General features: G+C 39.7%; 1 protein-coding gene across 1 annotated transcript in view; it reads left to right on the top strand.

The window, feature by feature from the left end:
* Window positions 1-1502: 1502 nt before the first annotated feature.
* The window catches only part of mrpl11 (mitochondrial ribosomal protein L11), a 58190-nt gene continuing 40257 nt past the window's right edge, over window positions 1503-19435 (top strand). The window contains exon 1 of the mRNA XM_040015296.1: window positions 1503-1633. The gene's annotated coding sequence lies outside the window, so the exon portion shown is untranslated. The remainder of the gene's footprint in view (window positions 1634-19435) is intronic.

Raw genomic sequence — 19435 nt, 5'->3', positions numbered from 1 at the left:
GTATGAAAATAATTACGGTTATAAATTCACTGGATTAAAATGCCTTGTTAACGTGCAGACACCATTTATTTATTTCATTCCCAGTCAGCAACGATCACACATGTTTAGCGGGGTCTACATGTTTGATATAATAACGGGTACGGTCTTAAAAAATGAGGCCAATTCAGATTTTTTTTTAAAAATGGGAAATGCTTTTGTTTTGCAGTTCTAATTAAAAGAACGAAACAAACCCGATGTTACTAGATGAAAATTGTACATGACAGGATTATTCTGGTCCAGGTCACACAAGGGAGATTATGGCCAGTGTAACATTAATTTTTTCATTCTCCTACTCGAGTCAGGTGACAACACCACTGAACCAAACGCTCATTTCCACAAGAAAACTGTTCAATCTGATTTAATCCTATTATCAGCCTCAGGTGATCAACGAAGTCAACATAATCTTATGACGAATATGCAAGTGAATTCTTTCCCAGACCATCAACTTGTTTATTAATTCACTTTGGTTGACTGACACAAAACTAAAGACTGTCTTGCAGGGGGATCATACCAACTTCAGATGTTGGTGATGGACAGGCTGGTTTGAGTATTTCAGAAACTGCTGCTCTACTGAGATTTTCTCACATAACAAGCCCAGTGTTCACAGAAGAGAGAAAATATCCAGTGAGCAGCAGTCCTCTGGGTGGAAATGCTTGTTGATATCGGATTTATGAAGAGAATGGCCAGACTGCTTCCAGCTGAGAGGAAGGCAAACGTAACAGCAGAAGAGCACACTGGGTGCCAATCCTGTTAGCTTAAAAACACAAAACTGAGGCTACAATTCATCCAGACTCACTGAAATTGGACAAGAGAAGATTGGGGGGGGGGAACGTGGCCTGTCTCGATTTCTGCTGACATTCACTTGTTAGTACCAGAATTTGCCATTAACTGGCTGTAGTGGGGGATGTTTTCTTGACACACTTTGGGTTCCTTGGTACCATCTGATTGTCTTCATTGCTTTGCAAACATCTTCTGATGGTTGTGTGCGGGAGGATAATGTGCTAAGGTACAAAGCCAAAATAATCTCAAACTGTTTTTTTTCTTCTTTTTTTAAAAACATGTACTCAAATGGCCTCCACAGTCAACAGATCTAAATCCAATAGAGCACCTTTGGGATATTGTGGAAGAGGAGATTCAAATCAAGAATGTACAGCCGACAAATCTGCAGCAGCTTTGTGATGCTATCATGTCAGTATGGGAACAAAACAGTAATTCAAGTGAGTGAATGTGGCATAGTCATTGTGGCCAGGTGAGCTGCTTTGAGTTTTTTAGAGAAAGCTGGTATACAGGGACTCAAAATTTGATGTTTTGTTTGAATAATTGACTACATTTAAAAATTAAAAGTGTCAGTATCGATAACCACGTACCACCTAATGCTGGATGTGCAATAAATAAGGGAGATTGCGTTGACTTTGCTGAAATACCCTTGAGCAAAACAGTCTTTCCGGTTTCCCCAGCTGTTACAGCTCCTCCCGTCCAGCAGGTGGCAGTGCCGTGATGAGCAGGCGCAAACAGCCCGCGATGTTCAGTAATCCAAGATGTCTGCGCCCTGAAGGATGCTGCTGACGGCGTGAAGGTACATGACAAGGAACAGGTAAGATGACAGTGTGGCTTTTCCCGTTTCGTTTGGGTTCAACACGGCGCCGTTTGACCTGCTAATGAGGTTTAAAGCAGAGACGATGTTTGATATGTGTCTGTAGCTTCGGCTGTCCGGTCAGTCTGTGGTCACAAAGTGCTGCTGCTGCTCTGCGTCACGCTCATTTCTGGCTTTTCGGGGTTACAGTTGCCCGTCATCGCGTTGTTTGATTTATTAAAATGATAGGATGGAGTCTAAAACCAATGCTTTGAAGCTCCCGCTAATATTAAAGCATCTGCTTGTTTAACAGCTGTGGACAGATCACCGGTCAAAAACTAGATCCTGTAAATCAATGGGAGCCACTTATATCCCGGTATCTGTATCAGCTGTCTTCTATTAAGTGGCAACACTACAAGATATCTAAAGATGTTAGCATATCCAAATGAAGGACCTTGGAAATATGAAGTTTCTTACTTTTGACTTTGCGTAGAAAGTTTGGCTATTTTTTTCTTCTTCTTGGATTTCATTTCGTGTGTTTTAAGTGTTTTGGGTAGATGATGATTTTCTGGTGGCACAAACAGATTTTATCAATGGGGTGACACGTGGAAACCAGGGAGAGACATATGGGGGGGGAGTTTTGATACATTGTTGGCAATTTGTGAAAATTGGCAACCAAAAAGAGTCTGAAGATGGACTGAATGGCTGCAGTGGACATCGCCATTCTGCCTAATCACGTTTTTTACTTATGTGACCAGCCACATACATAGCATGCCCAAGGCGGAGCAGAAGAGAATTCATATGCATTTATGTGCCATAGAGACCAATTCCCTTCATGGTAGCATGAGTAGCATTAATGGTCCCTTCAATGCTACTCAAGGTCTGCACCTTGATATTTACAATATGAAGGATCATAGGCATGTTTTATCGTCTCTGAAGGGGTCCCCTTCTCCAAAAAAGGGAAAATGCTAAGCAAAGAGACACAGCCAGAGGCATCTAGATAAAATATCATCATCTTCCTCCTCACCTCAAGCCTATTCTCCTGAACTGAAGTCATGGCTCTAACACACAAAAACCTGCATACTGCACATGCTTATTTATTCCTTATATTGTCAGCAGATTAGGTATGCAACCCCTCTGTCTCCAGCTGTGAGCTGGCTAAACAGAAATAAGAGCTGGTTATAAGCTAACATTATTCCAGCTAATGTTAGGCCTCCCTCTGATAAACAATTTGATTACTTTTTCACATCTTATGAGAGTTTATTCACCAAGTGTCCAAGTTTAACAGTGTTAGATCCAGCAGCCAACTAAGAGCTAACAGAGGCAAAAACCATGGTTCTTACCTGCAGAAAAGTTCAGGAAGTTCCTGAACGACTCACATCAGTGTCGCTCTTATTAGACAGAAGTGAGCCTCACTGACTCATCTCGTGCTCCTTTCACAAAGTTTTACAAGCTCATCTAGAGCAAAGACATGAACACATATTAACAGCTGAGGTAAACAGCAGGCTGGTAGCCTACACTCTGAAATAAATGGCAGATATTGTTGTTTGTCCTAGAGTGGCCACTATAGCTACAGTTATGCACTTGAATGGGGAGGGTTAAAAAACAGCATTCATTGGCAGCAATCTACAATCTACCAACATATGTTGGTGAGATTATAAATACCAATTTTAATCTTACTGAAGTAAGAGGAAAAAAAAGAATAAAAATATACCTAAAGGAAAACATCCTTGTTTAATCGTCCACATTATATTACTCGATCATAATTATTGATTCATTAATGTGTCACTGTGTTGCAGTTGGAGTTTAATGTAATTAATTTTGACTTCTTCTGCCTGGTGGAGGATTTGTCTGAGGTGCAGAAGCATATTATGGCGAGGTTTGCTTTCGTTGCCATGCCGCTGTCTCTCATATCAAACAAGAAGATAGTCCTTCAGAGCGCTTTGGATGAATGTTTCGCAAATCTTTTCCTGCCAATGCCACCTTCAAATGTTCGTGCCCTTCAGCCCCCACAAAATATATCAGTTATTAACAGTAAAGAATGACCCAAATTACATTTCTCCGAGGCAAAAGTTCACACAATAGCTTTCCCAAACTCAGTTATTGAATTTTCCCTACATAAATGATAAATCATAGATATTTAACTTAGTTTCACTCAGTGTTATTCCCCTAGAGTAGCTTAATGTGTCACCAGGGGAAACATTGCTGTAGAGAAACACAGGAAACAAAGTACCCTGGCTGAAATTCATGCCACAGTTGTTGCTTACAGTGGATGCCCTCTTATTCATACACATGGGACTGAAGTTTGCATGTTACAACCCTTCATCAGGAGGGTCTGTCCTATTAAGTGTTATATTCACCCATAGGGCTGTTCAATATAACGATATCGGATGACGATTACGCTATCGTTTGTTTCGTGGTGTCGCAAAATAAACTGTTTACGGCAATATTTTTTTCACCGTTTTGATGGTCACTGTAGTGGCTATATTAATTTCTTAAAGTTCTCTCTTTCTCTTATATTTAATATAACCACACTACTGACGGACAAGCGCCTGTTTTTATGCGTTGTCGTTAGCAACAACGACGGTAACACCATCAAGTGTCCGCTTGTTTATGTTCCACATAAACCTTTCACAATAAAGCTCAAGATCCTGTTGAGACTTTTCAAAATAATCTGAATCACGTGAAAGAGCAGATTATTTACGGACGAGAATTAAAAAAGAGCCGCCAGGTGCTAAAAAATAAACCTTAGACTCAAACGTTAGAACAGGCTTTTCCCCGCAACACGCCGTGTAATAAATACTCACAAAGAAAACGGCGGCTGTTACAACTTATGTCTAAAAATATATCGTTTCATGCATCGGTTAAAACACTCGACTCCAGCTACATGACGCGCAGCTGGAAACACTTCCCGCAAGTCGAGCTGCCCGAGATTCACAGAATTTACAGGAAAATGTTACATTTTTGTGATTTATATCGTTATCAGACGATAGAATTCTTATATCGGGATATGAGATTTTGGTCATATCGCACAGCCCTATTCACCCACCTTAATTACGTGAACATCGAAGCCTGCTTGTTTCTTAATCATTTCTAACTGAGTCCGAGTTCATAGCCAGCTTTTGAAAAAAGAATGCACACATGAAGCTAAAAAACAGATAATTACTGCTTCGTTTCAGCAATTATTACAGCACAGTGCTGTGATTAACTCTTAGTGACTTCATAGTGCAGTGGTATACACATTCACCCAACAGGCTGTGGTGACCTGTTGTGAATAAGGGAGCAGGTGAAAGTAGCTGTAATTAACTGTAAATTGCAACTGTGGTTGAAAAGCTAATAAATTATGTGACATTAAAAGCTGTGCTTATGTCCATTTTCACTACCTTCACTCACCTCCTTGGATGCATCATTCCAGATCATATCTTAACCTAAGAACTTCGATTCAGGTAATGATAAGATTATATTTCCTCTAACCCGCCTTGCATTAAAATTTAGTTGCTGTTACTGCAGCCCAGAATATTCAGGTCATGAAAAGCTTTTAAAGGCTTTTTGATCCATTGTATCAGAGGTTTGAATTGGCTCATCGCACTTCCAAGAGTCGTTCAGCCAGAGAGAGTTTTTTCCCCCCCCCATCATCTGCCGTTTTATATTTTTTCTTTTAGTAGTTTTTCATGCAGAACAATATAAGATTAAAAAAGAATTTTCTCTGGCTGGGTTTAGTTTTTGTCTTTCCTCACCTGGTTGGAACCTGCTGATCGATATTAGAGTCGTACTGTTCTTCCTTTGTCCCTGAAAACTTAAAGGGATTCTCTTTAAATTGCAAAAAAAAAGTGAAACTCAGCTATCTGCTGCTTGAGATTAAAGATTGTTTTAAGTAATAAACGACCGATATGTGGTGGGTATCAGCAGTAACTGCAGGTTTCTTGTAGGTATTCAGTCTCTGCTAATTCTGGTCTGTGTTTTTGAGGTCACTAAGCATCCACCCGCTTCTGCTGTTATATATTAATGATACTTCCTCAGTACTGTGACTGTTAGGTCCAGCTGCAACGGGAGCTCAGACCCAGAGGGGCAGATGGCTTCAGAGTTCAGACTGTTTACTGTCACATTCTGGCTGCTGTCACACTTGGCTTGCAGTTTCTGAAGAATGAATTTTATAATGTCAGAGCTGTGTGTATCCACATGACACCCGGAGATGGCTGAGATGCTTCTCCTGTGTGTAATCATCGAGATGTGTAGCTGTACTACTTCTCCTCCTCCTCCAATATTACTTTTCCGCGTTGAGGCGTCCACAACACGGGGAAGTCTAATGAGGCCACACAAATCACAGATCCTGCCACTTAAACCTACAACATCCTGTTGTGAATTCGAAGATATTAGTTCTAGCTGAACATGCAGTCTAACTCTAGCATGCTTTTTAAGACACCAGTCGGTGGTTTTGATGTGTGTTGTGCTTTGATACCAGGAAAAAATGGCTGTGGTGTAGCCATAAAATATAAAACAAGCTCCCCGACTGCAAAATGTATCAGAAAATAATGCGGAGTCTGTGCTGTTTTCACTTTTATTAATATATTTCTCAAGTACCCTCTCTGCTGCTGATTCGTCATTGTTGTTGTTTGTTACTTTTTCTAGATTTATTCCAAGTACAAGCAGTTTGTAACACATTCTGTCTTGCCAGTCGAAGATGATGGGGCGAGGGAAATGTAATTCAGAAGAGCCAGTAAAGAAAACTGCCTCCCTGGGATTTGATCACAGGCAAGCAGAGATAATACATGCAGAGTGTTGGAGGGCCGGGAGTCATCACTATTCAAGTACAAGGTCCCGGTTTAAACCTGAGCCACAGTGATGGGCATGTGCTGTTTTAGTAGTCGAGTTCCCTGATATTAAACACGATCATTAAAACAATGCAGATGAGAGCTGCTGCTCATTAACTGTCTCCTTTTTGCATGGTGGCTTCTTATGAGTTTGGCAGGAGTTGTCACTCGCTATGTGGCTGTTTGACAAAACATGAGCATCTTATTAAATGAGATAGATTTGCTCCATTTAAGCCTCATGAGCATCTGTAGGGTAGGATGCTGTTGTTGGACTACATGGCATTGATGTTTCGGTCGATCTAAAGGTGATGGATGGACCCGACTTTAGGCCTCCGAGCGGACCAGTCAAGTTCTTTCACACAAGACTGGGAAGCCATGTGACTTTCCTGGAGATATTATCTTACTGAAATGATAAGCCACCATATCAATGTAACATACATGTCAGAAAGTTGGGAAAAGGGCAATGAAACACTGGAAAAGCTGTGTAATGCCTAATAAAATGTATACTTGGTTCCATTTTTTTAACAGCCAAATTAGTTAATTAGTAACATGATTGGCTACAAAAAAGATCATCCCAGATCCCACAGAGATAGATTATTCAAAAAGTAAAAGATGAGTAAGGTTTCACCACTTTATGAAAAGGTGTATGTGTGCAAAAGATTAACATAAAAACCTGTAAATGTAAAACAGAAAATCAGCTCTTCAAATGTCTCCCACATGACCATCTAAGATTAGCCTGATGAAAAAATTCTCAGGGAAAGATACACCTCTTAATAGGATAAATACAAAATATCAGGCCCACATTCTTATTATTTTAGTGGTAAAAGATATTTCAATAGAAATGAAAATGAGAGAGAACCTCTTCAAAAATTTTGGATATAATATTAACAGACTTGCTATTTCTGAAAATGTTCATTTGAATTTGGTACACAGTGATACCCGGGAACTTCACACTGAAGCTGGATGAAAATGTGTTCTTCTCCATATTCAGGCTTTAATATCTGTGAAAGCATTCACCTGATTTAAATTCTATTTTTTTTAAATGCCACGTGGTTTGCTTATGAGAAGCTGTGAATGAAACGGCAGTCCCCTACATGGAGAATTGTGATTTCTACAGGCTTCCAAATCTGTGGTCATAGATCAGACGTCTGTAAATTCGGGGGATCCATTATTGTATGCTAACTTGTTCAGGGCTCGCAAAATTTCAAAATCTTCTTCGACATCTTTAAGAGTTCTAAACAAATGTCTGTCTTCCTCCAGAAAATCCTATGTACGCAAACACGCGTTGCAACTTCTTATCTTGTGCGCTCTTTTTATTTTGACAGCGAATGCGCACCTGCGGACCACTTATGTGCAGCCCTGGTTATTATTTAGCTCGTCATTTTGCAGCCACAGGAATTCTTTTGTCCATGAAACCATAAAGCTGCACTTTCTTTTTGCCTTATAGTCTGATTTGTCATAACTTTTCCATTTTGTGGTAAGCTTTTCTTTGGCTGTCACTTCTTCACCCTGACCTGTCTTATTTGGCTCAGCAGAACTAAAATATATATCCTGCTGCTTTTACACACACACACATAACGCTCAGCGATTCTCTGCGCGATCAACCTCTCACATGTTTAAGCTGCGGGAGGATCACTTGTCATGTTTGCATAGTAAGCTAACGATTGATAAGACGATGTCAGAGGAATTGGTGCGCAAATTATCGTCACTCACCAATCAGTGCTGTCGCTCTCCATTCACAGTTCGTGCGATTGCAAAGTGAAAGCAAAAAACAAGCGCAAATTCAAACGCGATTTCAATATGTCACATATTGACAGTGGCTCATCGATGCCAATGACATAATTACCCAGCTACATTTCCGAAAGAATGCAAAAGCATTGACATAGATTTTTCCTTCCTACAATAGCCCGACGGGCAGGGCAGAGATAGATTTTGGTAGCCCGACTGGAAAAATCGCTAGCCCCGGGACGTCGGGCTAGCGATTTTGCGAGCCCCGTTGTTCATATTCATAGTCATAGCAGCAGATATTTACCAAACACGTTTGAAGGACCTAGCTCAATTAAATTTTAAAATGGGTAACTGGCTTGGTCAGCAGGTTGCAGCCTCAAGCGGCGGGCTTCAAGATTGCAGTGTTTGTCATATCTGTGTCGGCTCTGTTTTTTACCCCTGGAGGTGTATGCTCGGCTATAACTCTATCACATAAAGAAAAAGACATAGAAATAAGCAGAAATGCTGCCTTTTCCGAGCCTGACAGACGGAAAGTGAGAAACAAGAAAATCAAGAAGAGCATCCAGCTTATTATCTGTGATTAGTTCAGACGTGTGGCTATCATTTCTCCACATGGCTGAATTCAAAATAAGCATATACAGTTATGTCCACCTATTTTTTTTTTTTAGATGCTGGTACAATTGTTTTTTGTAGCTATTAATTATTCATTAATTAGCTATTAATCATAAAGTACGCAAACAATTAAAGAAATTCTTTGCCATTTTGAGGTATTAGAATTATTTTTAATGCACCACCCCTATTTTTGGGGAGTCAAAAAGCAACCCTGCAAATGAAAATAGTTTTCAATAAATATTAACTCTTATTACTATATTTATTTATTTACTTACTTATTAATGCTTAATACTTTGAGAGGAATGCTTTGCAGATATGTCTGAAGTCAGAAGCCAAGGTTTTCTCTTTTGTGGTGCTTTACCAGGCCTGTACTGCAGTTCTTGTTGTGGGTATTTCTGCCTTGAGTTTCTCATCAGTAAGTGAAATTCATTTTGGGTCGGGTTAAGATGAGGTAATTCACTCAGCCGTGGCAGAAACTCTGACCTTCAGAAACCCCTTAGTAGCCTTCACAGTCTGTCAGTCTGTACTGTGAGACACCATCCATGCATCCTTGCTTCTGTTGGGCGAGTGTAAGCAGAAAGTGTAACTCTATTCACTTCAGAATTCATCCATCTGTCTCCTGTCACATCATCAATAAAAACTGATGACCTCGTGCTATTGCAAGCCACACAGATCCATGTAATCTCTACATTATGGTGTGATATATCTACCTGCTGGGGAGTTTGTTTTTCCCACTAAGCTGGATGCTGTGGGTTTTACTTTATTTTTTTTAAATCATGGAAAGGATTCCACGATCATCCACTGCTCTTGTTTTCAGTGAGTTCATTCACCAATCTGTTGATATTCCTCCCTGTTTGATTTGTGTTGCTATTATTGTTGTTGTTATTATGGCCTGTGTCACTTCCATAAGATCTCATTTATAGTTTTACAGCCACGGCAACCAAATACGGCTCAACTCCAGACTGTTCACCGGTTTTTAATTTATGAATAAATAATATACACAGCTCACACCTAAAAAAACAAACAAAAACAACAACTTATGAGTGAATTGTACAGCTACATTTCAGGTCCAGAAAACAGTGGGTTGGCTGTAATTCCGCAGCCCTTCATAAAATATTTACATTGAACCCCTTCAATCCAAGCTGGAAGTCTGCACTTTCAGCCTGTATCCATCATATTTGTAACCTTATAATGAGATTTGGTTTTATATAAGGCTATTTTCTGTAAAACTGATTACTTACTGAAATGGAAGTAAGGAGTTGTTTATTTCTGAAATGCACAGCCAAGAGCCCAGAGAGATGAGACCTGCAGGTTCAGATTTGGGTTAAACCAGGTAGTGCAAGTTCCCGTTTTCAGTCTTGAGGGATCATTCAGACTCTTCTTGAGTTCTTCTTTTTATTTGACTGGCCTTTAGCACTTGGCATTCAGCAATCAATAGCTCCAGGGCCGAGGTTTGATGGGATGAATACTAATTTAGTGGACCAGCATTGGCATATGACTGGCTCTCTATAACTTTATATCTGACGTTACCTCTTAATCCTATTGAGAGCGTCCTGTGTGGCACAGTGAATGATCACAGCCCAGTACATTTGTTCTGTTTGGTCACTGCATTAAGCCCATCGATTACAGTTAATCTGTAGCTTCTAATTCGTAGCACGGTGCCATCCAAACAGATAGTGTATCCAAGAGTTTCTTACTGCCTGCTGTGAAGGACCTTCCCGTGCAGTTTGTTTTGCTGTTAACGGATATTTTGTCGCCTTTTTTCATTCAAGGACACCGTTCGTTTATTGCGGCTCTAATGCAATTCAGACTTTTCTGCATAGATGAGCAGAAACATAAAATTGCTATTATAATTGTAATATGCTTGTGCTTTTTTTCTTCTGGTATCCAGGGACTTCAGCTTGTCTCCAGGGCTTTTCCTCCTGTTTATCTTTAATATGCAATAAAATGTTTGACAGCAGAGTTGTGTAGCGGTGGCAGTGGTTATCTTAGAAGTCACATGCACGTGTACCACTGACTCATTGTGAATTTCCCTTATATGAAATGTAAAGGTGATTGTTGCCACTAGATGGACTGCCAAACTAAGAGTTGAATAAAACAACATGTCAGAGGTGTTTTAAAGTCTGCCTAGAAGATAAGAAAGAACTTGGTCCGTTTTATTTGGAATTTCAAAGAATACTAATCATGGTTTCTGCTTGGAAAAAGATGCTGGCAGGTTTTTATCTTTTTAAAGACGAGGAAACAGAAACTGTTTTTTTTTTTCTCTTAAGGCTGACTGATGAGAGCAGAATAAGAATACTTCAGTTTCTGTCAGGGTGTGACAAGATTATACTCTCAGGGCAGGAAGTATCGAGTAATGGATCACGCATTGTAATCTGCTAAACTACAATCCTCCTAATTAGGGCTGGGAATTATCAGCCGAGCTGCAGATACCATGTTATCAAAACACATGAGACACACAAGTAAATCAAGTCAGAGAGAAAAAAAAGAGCTCCGCTAGTTAGAAAATAAGGTCGTGACATTGATAAAATTCTCAGCTGATAATGACAATGTTTAAATGCAGGTAAAAGATCTTAATAGATGGTGTTTAGCAGGTATAATGTTTATCATTTTAATTAGTGTTTTGCCATGCAAAGAATACCCAAATGAGCTGTGTAGCTGAGTGTGATGTCTTTAATTTCCTGGGTTACACAACTCATTGTGTTAGAGAGAATGTACCAATTTTTTAGGACAATCTAGTCAGTATTCATCATGACATTTCACTTAAAACCTCAAATGTCAGATACATGCAGGAAGGACAGGGGGATCGCCAACTTTTGTGGCAACAAATCTGATATAATATTTCATGAAGTACAAAGTTTTGACCTGCTCGCTGTACTACATCAAAAGTCAGGAGATCAAAAGTCTTTAGGATTTTTCCTGTGGGCATAATGGATATTTGTATCAAATGTCAAGGCAATCCTTCCCCAAATGTCAACCTCAGGAAAAGTCAGAGGATCATCAAAGACTTCGTTATCTGGGCGACGTCAACATCTGTACACAATTTAGCGGCAGGCCTTCAAAGAGGTGCCATGCCACCAGTATGGGTAGAAATTATAGATAAAATATGAGAGCAGTAAGTTCACATACAAGTTTCCCATCAGCCATAATTTGACCTTAGTTGCTGGAAAAAACAAAATAAAACACTGAGGCATGTCTTCAACTAGGTGCAGATTATTTGGGCTGCTCTAGATGAAAGATTACCAGTTTTAAATAACTGTGGTGATGTCTTTGGTTAGGTCTCTTGAACAGTGGTTGAACGTCACACAGGGAGTGTTTCCAAGCAAACTCTGAAACTTTCAATCGTTCTTTTATAAAAGGAAACGAGTTAAATATCATCCTACAATCCATAGTGTTGCACCTTCTGACAATCATTAAAAACAAACCATAAACATAACAGAAAAATGTTAAACAACAGTTTATTTTCCGTTTCATGTGATAACATGATGATATGTTTTGAACCTTTAACAAGGTAAAAACCTCTGGTTTTACAGGACTCTTTGTGGTTTGATGAAAATCCAAGTTCACCCCATGAGTCAGTAACATGTGGAGCTACCTTTAGCAGCAATAACTTGACTATTGCTTCTGCAGCATTTCAATCAGGTTGCGGTCTGGCCTTTGACTGGGACATAGCAAAACCTTGATTCTTACTCAGCCATTCTGTTGTCTATTTGCTGCTGTGTTTGGGATCATTGTCCTGTTGCATGACCCAACTTTGATGCTAAGCTTTATCTGCCAGACAGATGGCTTCACATTTGAGTCTAGAACTCTTTCAATGACTTCAAGGTACAGGTACTCTGGCTGCAAAACAACCTCTAATCACCATCTCACAACTGTCTGCATGACAGTGGGTATGTGGTGTTTGTGCTGATTTGCTGAAGTTTGAATTTTTCAGATGTGGCGCTGTGCATTATTATCTCCACTTTGGTCTGATCTTTCCAAAGGACATTGTTCCAGAAATCTTGTGGTTTGTTCAGATGCAGCTTTGCAAACTTAAGCCATGCTGCCATGTTCATGTTAGAGAGAAGACGCTTTCTCCTGACAAGCCTTCTTTTGTCTTTTTCTAATTGTTCTTTCATTAATTTTCATATTTAACATGTTAACTGAGGCTTGTAGACCTCAGATGTAGCTTTTGGGTTTGTTGGATTTTCTCTAAGCATTTCATGGTCTGACCTCGGGTTGAGTTTAGTGGGACATCCACTCCTAGAACGATTGTGGAATTGTACTAATGTATATCTGAATGCTCCAGACCAGCAATCCTGATGATCTGTTAACCAAGTCAATTTGATTACAACCACCTTGCTGCTACCCAGCCTTGTAATTTCTGTGTTTTGTTTTGTTTTTTTCCACTGGACCGCATAGAGCCCTGTGAAAACTTTCTTTTGACATGACTGTATGAACACAATGCTGTGATAAAATCAACATGATCTGCAAATAAAGATTCTGAGCTAAAATAAAATTGAGTGAAGTGAATTTGAGGTTCAGTTCGCATTAGTTATGTCCTCAGTGGCGACGCTGCTGCATTGCCAGCTTTTAGGATTATTATTAGATCTTTTCACTTCAGTCATTGAAGCTTTAATAAAAGCAAGAGTTACAATGGATCAGTGGGAAAAGGGAGATATCAGTGGACGGGATGAGGAACTAGTCTCACCGCTACAAGCATTTCATTTCACTTTATATATACATTACTTTGAAATCCTTGATAATAAAGTCATATTTTTCATCAGGTAAGTATCTGGGAGCTGAGGAGACCAGCTGCAGGATTTTAGAAGATGAATGTTGTCCCTTTCTTGTCTGATATAGAATTTTATCTGCTTAACAGTCCTGGACCTTCTTTGTCATATTATTTTTTTCCATTTTGTTTTCAAATGGTGAAAGGTCTGGACTGCAGGCAGGCTAGTTCAGCACCTGGGCTATTTTACTATGAAGCCATGCTGTTGTAATAGCTGCAGTATCCAGTATAGTTCTGTCTTGCTGAGATATGTAAGCCCTTTCCCAAAAAAGACGTCATCTAGATAGGAGCATATGTTGGTCTAAAACCTGTATATACGTTTCATCACTGATGGTGCCTTTCCAGGTGTGCAATATCTGATTATGTCCCCATAATAAAAACTCTTCTTTAGTCCAGAGCATGTTTTCCAAAGGTAATTTCAAATTACGATTTGTCTGACCACATAAGTTTCCCACTTTGCCTCAGTCCATTTGAAAGGATCTTTGACCCAAAGAAGATGGTGGCCTTCGTGGATCTTGTTCTTCTTTGCATTTGTTGACAGATGACAATTTCTGGAAGCGTTTCTGTGCTCATGTAGCGATTTCCATGATACGGTTGTACCTGTTTAAATGCAGTTTAAACAGTCCTGTTTAAACCCACCTGATCCAAAGATGGTGGATTTCCCAAACTAATATTCAGCCTTTTCTCTTATACACACAGATTTCTTCAGATTCTCTCAAACTTTTGATATTATGATGTGCTGTAGATGAAATAGTCAAACTCTTTGCAGTTTTACATCAAATTAACTTGTTCTGAAATTGTTCCACAATTTGTTGACAGGTTTTTGCAGATGAATGAACCGCTGCACTTCTTTTCTTCTGAGAAACTTCCTCTAAGATGCTCCAGCTTTTTCTTTTTAATATCACTTACTTTTCCAACTCCATGTTAACTTTTTTGAGACGTATTGCTGCCATCAAATTCAGAAAGAGCTAATATTTTTCATGAAATAGTAGTATGTTCCACTTTAAATATTTTATGCGTTTTCTATGTTCTTTTGTGAATAAAATATGGGTTTATGGGCTTTGAAGATCATTACATTGTACATGGTGTCCCAAAACCTTTGGAGCTGGGACTGACATGTAAAGTCAAGAAAACACAGGACACAGGATTACTCGACCACAGCACCTTATTTGTGACATTTCTTCCAGTTGTTATTAATTTTGTGCCAAGGGGGAAGTAGCATGGAAATAAATAGTGGAGGCATTGCTACTGTTTGTCGTAGCCCTGAGGTATTATCATCATACAGTTTACATTCATCAAACCTGATAGCCCGCCCACGTTTATTAGATCCATGTCATGCAGTGTGGATTGGTTGCTGAAATCTCACAGCTTCTAGGAGCCTTCAAGTTTGAAAAATATGTACCACGGTGAATTGTTGAGGCAAAAGTTAATTTTTTAGCTCTGCAACACCAAAACAGTGTGCCATCTGTGAAGCATGATTGGTTTGAGTAGCATCAGATCTTTTAAAAAAACAACATTCTCTATTTAAGGTGAATGTCAGGCATAAAAGTATAACAAGTTTTCAAGTTTATGTATACCACGGTCGCCAGGGTGGTTCTAATTCAAAGAGTAACACCGCAGGGAGAAGGATTGCTTTTAAAGACGCCATTGATACTCTTATCTGTTGGATTGGCAAACACAACAAAGAAAAATCATTATTATCCATGTGAAGTCACCATTTCAGATCTTACTCTTGAAGAGTCCGAACCTGACATAACCCTGAGATTTTTCACCTGTGAATGAGTATAAGACAACTCGTCTTCCAACAGTATGTCAACTTTTCTGCTTTAAATATTTCCAATATTACATCATGCCAATTTTCTATTGTTGATGGGGTAGGGTTTAGCCATTTTCTAGTAATAGTCTTTTTACTCCTACAACTTTATAGCCCTCCTCAGCATTAAGCAAGGAACATAACCAAGGTAAATGGTTTCAGAGTTTAGAGGTATTTGTTTTTTAAAAACACTGTTTAATGTCTTTTGAATGTCAATCCAAAACAACTTAAGCTTTGGGCAGTCCTAAAATATAGGACTGCCCATATTTGTCTTGATGTTGGGCTTTGAAATATCTCATTATGGTGATCTCTGCAAGTCAGAGAGTTAGCTGAAGACCATTGGAACTGGTCTTCAATTTTGATTGGTTAGTCTGAACTGGGTCTGCTCATGCATTTTTAGCATCTCAGATAAAGCCTCCTCCATTTTACAGCTTCTTCTCGTTTTCCCGGATTCTAGCTCCCGCCTCATCCAGGCTTGGGTTGGTTTTTGCATTTTCTCCTTTTAAATCTCGGAGTTGTACATCTTGACTAGGGTTGCGTATTTCTGCGAGAAATTTATTTCTGTGGCTGCGTGTCGTTGATTTTTATCGACGGGTAAAGCGGATTTCTTACTTTTAATCGTAGACATCATCTTCACCCCTTTCTCAGAATTAGAGGAACTATTTGTATTATCTTCAGGGTAGTTCATGTGCTGCCATTTCTCACAAACCAGAACTGCAAATCCCATCATCATCATGTCTTGCAATTATTGAAGAAACAATTAATTTAAAAAAATATGTTTACAAATTTTACAGGAGAATGTCAGAGCAACAGTTCATGGCCTGCAGCTTTGGAAGGGTTTGCTGATGCAACAGTGACCCAGTGCACACAAGTAAATCAACAATTGAATCGTTAAAATGTGAATAAAATTTGAAAGGGCCAAGCCAGAGCCCTGACTCTTTGACCTGCAGTGAGCTGTAAAATCACTCGAAGAGAAATTTGATCGCGCTATCGGCCCTTCTGGCCAACACCAGTAGGCGGTAGGTGAAGTGTCTTGCCCAAGAACACAACGACCGAGGCTGAACTGAACTGAATGAACTGAAACAGCTTTGTTAGGAGGAATGGTTACTCCTCATCATCGATAAGGCTCATAAGTACCACCATCCTGAAATATATTTATATGAATATTGGCCAATAGATTCATATTTTGCACTCACTACAAATTGCTACCAGCACCTGCCTTAAAAACCCAGCATTGGTCAGGCTCTAGTTAGTACTAAACCTTGGCAAGCACAAGTCATTAATAAAAGCTGTAGTCTGGTGTGCATGAGTTCCCGCAGGCCTACAGAGGGAAAAGCTGTTGAGAATAATAAACCAACCGCATAAAGGTGCTCTGATAGAAATAAAATGGGAAAAGCCTTCAGTGAGGCACAGTTTTTATTTTAACACACACTTACACTTGAATCTATGTCGCTATGCTTCTTTTGTTGAGATATTCATTCATTTGAAACTCAATCTGTGCAGCTGGGAAATTGTTCTTTTCTCCCCCAACTTCTTTTAGTTAGTTTTAATTTTGCGGAGATATGAAAACGGGAAGGCAGATAATGTGCAACAAAGGTTATTGAACTGCTCTTGATTAGGTGTTGTTCCAGGTACGAAACCAGATCCTACTGAGAAATGAATTACTGTTCAGCTTTTATTTCATCAGAGTGCAACTAAAAGATTTAAAAGATGTAGAGAGAAGAAGAAAAAGACATAATTTCCTCCAGGCTGATACAATGTCTGTGTCATTTATATTGAGCATTCACTTTCAAACTAAACACACTGCTTCGAGACCATTTTGTCCATTTTTCAAGACTGTCATTTTATAGAAAATCAATACCCGTAACCTTCACTTGTAAATAAATAACAGATTTAGAAGCCTCATTGATGTTGACTACAGTTTGGCTTGCCTCCTAATTAAGACTAAAGAGAACCTAATAGCCTAAACAACAAACAGCGGTGGGCTTCGCCCGTGCAATTAAGCCCACATTTTTAATACCAAGTTGATTAATTTCTTTAATCAAAGTCAGCGTTACCCTTGAAATTGAGTCACTTTTAATTATGCTGAAACACAAAACAGAAGCTGCTGATACTGCTCTGTGATAGCCTGTAGAAATTTCGCAGGCATATTAATGAGCAGGTGATATAATATAGGAGTCTGGTTTCAGATGATCTTTTGACAACAGTCTGTGTAGACCTGCATATTATCATGACAGGTGGAATTTTTCTCGAGCTTTTCCTCCAGCGTGCTCAGTTTTATTGACATGTTTACTTCTGTCAAAGATGCCTCCCCTCGATCAGTGGTAGTTTATTCGACAGGCGGCGGGGGGAGCTGGAAAACTTCCAGATTTTCTTGGAAGTATTATTTTTAGAGTTCTGATTTTGGTCACCGTGGCTGTTTTATTAAGCCCGACTGTACGAGTCGACGATTAGAGACTTGTTTTCACGTTCACGTGGAATACCTTTGCGACTGAGCTATGAATTTGAGCCGAAGTGGCAATTTGGAGTATTGTCCCAGATTTGCTTCGGTTTGTGCTTTATTATAGCTCACCTCACCTTCTTCTATTAGGCGGTGATTTAAATGCTGGGTTTGTGGCCCGTCATTTATCAAGCATGTTTTAACAAAGTGCTCTCACGCAGTAACTCTGCGCGGCCCAAACAAATTGCTCTTTCTGTCTACTCCTTGTTATCAACGAAGCTGTTGCCAGTAATTGCCGTAGGAATGTAATATTCCGCCTAAAGAGCAGCTCAAAATTGTGTCTTTTCCTTTCAGATTACTTTGGCTTTGATTTGATTATTCACAGCAAAAGCATTAAGCTAGCTCTGATTGAGGCTTTTCATGCAGCCTTGAACCATGTTTTCCTGCTTCTGCGCTGTTAATGCAGCTTCATTCCTTGACTCTAATGTAAATTGTGCTGGATGAAACGCACAGTCAGTGCAGTTTTGTTGCCTTATGTAGGTCAGTTCTTCTCCAGCGTTCACTGCTTGGCCTTGTGATGAGTGATTTCATTTTGCGAGGGAACTGCAGTTTTATTATTCATACTCCAACAGAGATTGGAGTTGCGGTGCATTAAAGCATGACGTTGTCATTTCCCCGCTCGTAGAGGCGTTATTCCCTTTGCTCCAAATTGGAATTAAACCCAACATGTGATGCTGGCCCTAACTGTTTAGGAACAGCAACCCTCACCACACTGTTAAGCCTCACTCTCTGTGGATGGTGCAGTGTGTCATTTTATTGGTCAGTTATTGTGTTTTTTCCCCCCCCCCTCTGTCAAATTGATGTTTGAGTTATTTAGCTAAGCTTGCCAGTTAAGCATTCATGACTTTTTCATGAGTCATTGTTTGATAACAGAAGTGGCTTTTCTCACTTCAGATTTAATGCATACTGGTTCTCTGCATTTTTAACTGCCTCCAAAATTGATCTGACTGCCAACAATTTTCTACAATGAAGTAGCTGAGCACATTAGGTGAGTACTGTGAAATTGACCTCAGAAAAGTAGCAGCGTATGTGAGTCACATTGTAAAGACAGCTATTCAGGGAATCCAGACTAAATGGATTCTATTTGGGACTCTTTCTGCAGCGTGCGTATAACCTTAATGCCCTTACAAATATTGCCTCACAGTGGCTGCACTTTAACGGCTGCTGGATAATCAGCAATCCACACAGAATCACAACTTTTCTTGGGTGTAGCTTCCCACTGTTTGTTGCTCTGAAGCAGCGTGAGGTCCCATATATCTTTCTGGTACTGTCTCTTCTGTTGATCTAATTGGATACCCTCTGTTGCCTACAATGAATCATTGCTGGACCCCTTCCCTCCCCTCAAGTACTTATTTTTATTGAATGCAGGGTTCCCCTGAATCACAAGTCTCAACTTTAAAACTTGTATTTGTCCCTTGGCTCCAGTCAATGATCTCCCCCCAAACGCCTCCCCCCCCTTTTTTTTTTCCTACAGCTGTGTCAGTATCACTTTTATTCCAGCAGGGGATTATAAGACTCCTTTTATGTCTTTTGCTTCCCCAGAGAAAGGCCAGGAGTTCAGGCCATTCTTCCCACTCTGCTAATTGTC

This window comes from Simochromis diagramma, unplaced genomic scaffold, assembly GCF_900408965.1.
Source record: "Simochromis diagramma unplaced genomic scaffold, fSimDia1.1 OVJJ01000685.1, whole genome shotgun sequence".
Taxonomy (NCBI): Eukaryota; Metazoa; Chordata; class Actinopteri; order Cichliformes; family Cichlidae; genus Simochromis; species Simochromis diagramma.
The sequence above is the reverse complement of the archived record's forward strand: the minus strand, read 5'-3'. Positions and strand labels throughout refer to the sequence as shown.